At 48.5% G+C, this 6,000-nt stretch overlaps 1 long non-coding RNA gene across 3 annotated transcripts in view; it reads right to left on the minus strand.

Moving 5' to 3' along the window:
- The window catches only part of Gm39323, a 31,735-nt gene that overhangs the window by 22,436 nt on the left and 3,299 nt on the right, over positions 1-6,000 (minus strand). Inside the window, exon 1 of one of the 3 annotated variants that reach the window (XR_870687.2) lies at positions 517-1,774. The exons of the other annotated variants lie outside the window; for them this stretch is intronic. This is a non-coding gene — a long non-coding RNA (predicted gene, 39323). Of the gene's footprint in view, positions 1-516; positions 1,775-6,000 lie in introns of those variants that run through there. 3 annotated transcript variants of the gene reach the window in all.

Raw genomic sequence — 6,000 nt, forward strand, 5'->3', positions numbered from 1 at the left:
AGTCACTGCTCTCTCCCACACCTTCTCCAAATGCTCTCCTTGTGGCCTCGTGTGATCCTTGTAGTATTAGATTGCTCTTGTTTCTACCCGTGTTTATTCAAAGGTCTGTCTTCCCAGGCATGGTGGTATACACCTGCGATCCCAACACTCAGGAATGCCAGGGGAAGGGGAGGAATAGGAGGAAGGGATGACAAGGCTAGCCCCATCTACATAGTAAATTCCAAGCCAGGCTAGACCTGAAGACAGCTGAAAACCAGGACCTGGTGAGATAATTCAGTGGATAAAATACAAGCCCGGTGATCTGAGTTCAAATCCCTGCAACCTATGCTGGAATGAGAGCCAACTCCTAAGAGTTAGTGCATGCTTATCATGCACACCACACAATAATAATAATACGTTTTAAATGTCCTTTCAGCAATCAGAAACATTGAGAACCAGTGTCTTAGATACTTTTCTGTTTGCTCTGATAAAACACCATGACCAAGGCAACTTATAGAAGAATTTATTGGCACTTACAGTCTCAGAGGGTGAGGGCATGACCGTCATGGCAGGGAACACGGCCGCAGACAGGCAGGCAGGCAGGCAGGCGTGGTGCTAGAGCAGTACCTGAGAGCTCACATCTTGATCCATACGCAAAAAAAACAGGGCATAGTGGCACTTGACTTTAGTCTCAGCACTTGTGTGGCAGAGACAGGTGGATCTCTGTGAGTTCAAGGCCAGCCTGCTCTACATATGGAGTTACAGGGCAGCAAGGGCTGCATAAAGAGACCCTGTCTCAACAAACAAACAAAGCAGAAGACAGAGGGGAAGGGAGAAGGAGGGTGCACTGGGAATGGTGTAGGCTTTTTAAACCTCAAAGCCCACCCCCAGTAACGCCCCTCCCCCAACAACATTACCTCCTCATTCTTCCCAAATAGTTCCTCCAGCCAAGCATTCAAAAATACATGAGCTTATAGGAGCCATAGGTATCATTCAAACCCTCACGTAGGCATCATAGCGCATGCCTAGCATGTCGGCAGTGAAAAGGCTGAAGCAGAAAGATTTCTATGCGTTTGTGGCCAGCCTGAGCTACGAAGTCAGTAGTCAGTTCCAATCCACACTGTGTGTGTTAAGAATCTACTTTGTGCCGGGACCTAGAGCCCTAAAAACATAGCAGTAAAGAAGACAAACACGGACTGTAATGGACCTCAAAGGCACCGTTTTTCACGTATTCCTCCTCCTCAGAAACCACTTCCTGCCTCCTAGCTCAGTGCTGACAGAGAACGAGCATAAAGAACCACCAGGGCAGGACAGGATCTCTGTGGGCATTCAGCCAGCCCCAGCCCCAGCCCCCATGCCTCCCCAGGGGACTCTTACTAAAGAATACACCTACACCCCCAGCCCAACCAAGGTGGAAGCAAGAGAAGGAGTTCAAGGCTAGCCTGTGCTACAGAGTGATGCCCTGTCTCAAAAAACGAACAACAAAACATCTCCCCCACTGTGTCCCAGCCTCTCCCTAAACCTTCCGCAGCTCCCAGCTGCCAAGTCCAGACAGGACCCCATTTCTCCAGTCTCCATTACGCATTTGCTGCCCTTCCACTTCGCTCTGCTTTGATCCTAGGCCTTTGCTCATGCTGCCACCTCGGTCTTAACCGCCTCTTCTGCCTCCTGCTTATTTATTGCAGAGTAAGAACTGCTTCCGCTAGCAACCAAAGGCAGGAGTCCTATGGGTGTAACTGGATGGTGTTGTGTCAACTTGACACAAGCTGGAGTTATCACAGAGAAAGGAGCCTCCCTTGAGGAAATGCCTCCATGAGATCCAGCTGTGAGGCATTTTCTCAATTAGTGATCAAGGGTGGGAGGGTCCATAGTGGGTGGTGCCACCCCTGGTAGTATTGGGCTCTATAAGAAAGCAAGCTGAGCAAGCCTGGGGAAGCAAGCCAGTAAGTAACATCCCTCCATGACTTCTGCATCAGCTCCTGCTTTCTGACCTGCTTGAGTTCCCGTCCTAACTTCCTTTGGTGATGAACAGCAATGTGGAAAGTGTAAGCTGAATAAACCCTTTCCTCCCCAACTTGCTTCTTGGTCATGATATTTATGCAGAAATAGAAACCCTGACTAAGACAGTGGGTCAGCAGAGTAGCCCCGGAGCAGCTGCAAAACTCATCTCTGCCCTCGTCCAGTTGGCTGAACGCATCACCAACGGATATGTGCACCGACCGGTTGATTGTGGACTGGTTCACTTCACGTCTGGCCATTATCAGGCAGGTGTGTCAGAGCACAGCATGGCAGGTCTTCCTCCCATGGCAGCCAGGTGAGACTTGCACACTGTGTTTAGGGGAAACCATCAGCCAAAGCATCCATGGTCAAACCCATAGCCAATGTGAAGGGTGCACGGATCTGGAGCATCATCCACATAGGGATCAGCTGTACTCTGCCCCTGCTAATGTGTCCCAAGCCTTCACAGTAGACCTGTCCTTCACGAACCACCCATAATACTGTCAGTCCAACAAGTCCATAGCATAACCTCTAATATGCATCTAACCTCCAGGAGGGTGGGGTTCCTCCAGGACACTCCTTGGAGGGGGATCCTCTTGATTCAGAGGTCCATGAACTAAAACCGTAAGTAATCTACCCCCCCATATGAAGCAAGGATGGGATCTGCTCGATAGAGGGGGAGAAATAAGCACAGAGAATTGCCCAAGGCAGTTCTGAACTTGAGCCAGGAACATGGAGTCAGAACCATGCTCCAGAGGCGGTATTGCAGCTAAAGAGATCCCCGGGTTTCTTAGCTCTTGGCCACACCCTCTGGCTCTTGGTCCTACCTCCTAAGCATCACTTCCTCCTATTCCTTTTCTTCCCCTCTTCTTGTGTGGTATATGTGAGTTATGTACAGATACACTCCCCTGGGCACTCACACACGTAGAGGCCAAAGGCTGGGTCCAGATGTCTTCCTCAATTACCCTCAACTTTATTGTTCTCAAAAACTTGTATGCATGTGTGTGCGTGTGTGGGCATCAGTTCTTCTGGAGCAGGGATTATGGGTAATTGTAAGCAGCCTGACATGGGTGCTGGGGACTAACTCTAATCTTTTTTAAGAATAGCCAGCAGCTCTTAACTGATAAGCCACCTCCACCTTAGGTTTTGAGACAGAGTCTCTCACTAAACTTTGTGCTCATCATTCAGGCTAGACTGAGCTCCCAAGATCTACCTCTTTCTGTCTCCACCACCACCACCACCCACCCCTTCAGTGTCGGAGTTCTAGGCATATGCTGCCACACCCAACTTTTTAAGTGGGTGCTGTCAATCAAACTCGGGCCCTCCCTTTTCTCCCACTTTCATCTCCCAGACCCTTCTCTTCTTTTCCCTGAGAAAAAGCTCATGTGTGCTTAGACCTGCTTCCTGTCCAACGAAAGCTGGGTTCCACTTTCACCCTGAACGTTTCCCAGTCCTTTGGCATCCAGCTTTCTGCAGCTTTGTCTAATATAATATTCTTTTAAAACCTTATGGGCTTTCTGTGACTGCATCTTGAACCCATGTGTGCACTAAATGCCACACCCATGATTAATTTCAGAAAGATTCTACGTAGGCTGCTGAATCTTTAATATTCTCGGAAGCCCCTCTGTTGAGCTCAAAGAGTCTGCAAAACACCATGAAATACTTCCTGGGGTCTTCCCAAAGGCCCTGCAGCTACGCTCTTGGTTTAATCTTTCCTTTAGGCCATTTTCTTACTTTGAGAATCCAGTCCCTCACAGGCTGAGCATGAGGGACAGTTTTATTTTCCAAAGCACAAACTGGGCAGGACCTACTTAGCTAGTCCCACCCCACCCCCCACCCCACACTGCCACACCCTTTCAATAGTCACACAGCTAGAAGCATCCAAATGTCACTTTCAGCACTCTTTCTAGATTCCTTTAGAACTCACAACTTCATTAAAGCACTGCCTGACCACGTGGTGGTAATACACACCTTTAAGCACTCGGGATCCCCTGCAGAGGCAAATGGATCTCTGAGTTGGAGACCAGCCTGGTCTATAGAGTAAGACAGGACAGCCAGGACCATACAGAGAGACCCTGTCTAAAAAAAAGCGGGGAGGGGGGAGAAGGAAGAGGAGGGAGCAAAGGAGGAAGAGGAAGAAGAGGAGGAGGGGTATAGTAATTTGAATAAAAATGGCCTCCACAGGCCCATAGGGAGTGGCACTATTATGAGGTGCCCTGTTAGAGGAAGTGTGTCTCTGGGGATGGGCTTTTGGGGTTTCAGAAGCTCAAGTCAGGCCTGGTGGCTCTCTCTTCCTGCTGCCTGTAGATCCAGATGCAGAACTCTCAGCTCCTTCTCCAGCACCACGGCTGCTTCCTGCTGCCATGCTCCCGCCACGATGATAATGGACCAAACCTTAAAACCTCAAGCCAGTCCCAATTAAATGTTTTCCTTTATAAGAGTTGCCGTGGTCATGGTGTCTCTTCACAGCAATATTGTTGCGGTCATGAAAGACCTTAACCAAAAGCAATCTGGGGAGGAAAGGGTGTGGTGTGCTTTGTTTTCTCATAGTTCCATGTATCTGTTCATCTTCAAAAGCAGTGAGGGCAGGAACTCAAGCAGAGTAGGAACCTGCAGGCAGGAGCTGATGCAGAAGCCATGGAGGGGTGCTGCTTAAAGGCTTGCGCCCCATGGCTTGCCCAGTGTGCTTTCTTATGGAACCTGGGACCACCAGCTTAGGGGTGACACCACCCATAATGGACTGGGCCCTTCCACATCAATCACTAATTAAGAAAATGTCCTTCAGGCCTAACTACAGCCTGCTTTTATAGAAGCATTTCCTCAATTGAGTTTCCGTCTTCTCTGATGACTCTAGCTTGTGGCAAACTGACTTAAAACTACCCAGGGCAGCCAGCCTGAGCTGCACAGTTCAGAAAAAAGAAAAGAGGGTTCTTGAGGTGGGTCTTTGGCTCAAGGTGCTTGCCACAAAACTTGATGACCCGAGTTTAACCCCTGGGTGCCACATGGTAGGAAAGAACCAACTTCTGCAAATTGTCCTCTGATCACCACACATGGGCCATGGCATGCAAAAGGACATACACGAACATACACAATAAAGTGTAAAGAAAAAAATTATCTTAGCCTGTGTTCTATTGCTGTGAAGAGACATCATGACCAAATCAACTCTTACAACAGAAAACATTTCGTTGGGGCTGGTTTGCCATTTCAGAGGTTTAGTCCATTATCATCATGACAGGGAGCAAGGCAGCACACTGCCAGATATGATGCTGGAGAAGGAGCTGAGAGTTCTGCATCTGGATCTACAGGCAGCAGGAAGAGAGAGACATCAGGCCTGACTTGGGCTTTTGAAACCTCAAAGCCCACCCCCAGTGACACACTCCTTCCAACAAGGCCACACCTCCTAGTCCTTCTCAAGTAGTGCCACTCCAATGACCAAGCATTCAAATATATGAGTCGATGGGACCATTCCTATCCACACCACCATATACTTAAATTCAAGGGGGTTTTTGGTTGGTTGGTTGGTTAGTTTTGGTTTAGCAAAAAAGAAAAACTAGAAGAAAAGAGATGTGTTTATCTCACTGATTTGGAATATGAAGCCCAAGGTTGTAGACCCATCTGTCAGTATCTGGTAGGACCCTTCCTTCCAGCTGCTTCTGGGGAGTTTGTAGAAGACTCACAAGGAAGAAAGATCACACGGAGTGGAAGCAAAAATGAGATGAGACTAATCCAGTCCTTCATTAACCCACTCATGAAGATGCAACCCTTGTGGCCAAATTACCTTCCACCTTTTAAGAGTACCACCATATTCATACAGGTGTACTGGGGACCGAGCTTCTAGAGTGGATGTCTGGGAGAGTCACACACATCTAAACCACAGCAGGTCTCCTGTCCCCTAGGTCACCACACCCAATGTTTTTCCAACTGTGTAACCACTACATAGCACAAGCACTCTTGTTCCAGACACCCTGTAATTTCCTTAGTAAGAAAGCTTGGGACCAATCAGGTAGCTACAGAACAGGCAGG

The sequence above is a fragment of the Mus musculus genome, chromosome 9, assembly GCF_000001635.26.
Source record: "Mus musculus strain C57BL/6J chromosome 9, GRCm38.p6 C57BL/6J".
Lineage (NCBI taxonomy): Eukaryota > Metazoa > Chordata > Mammalia > Rodentia > Muridae > Mus > Mus musculus.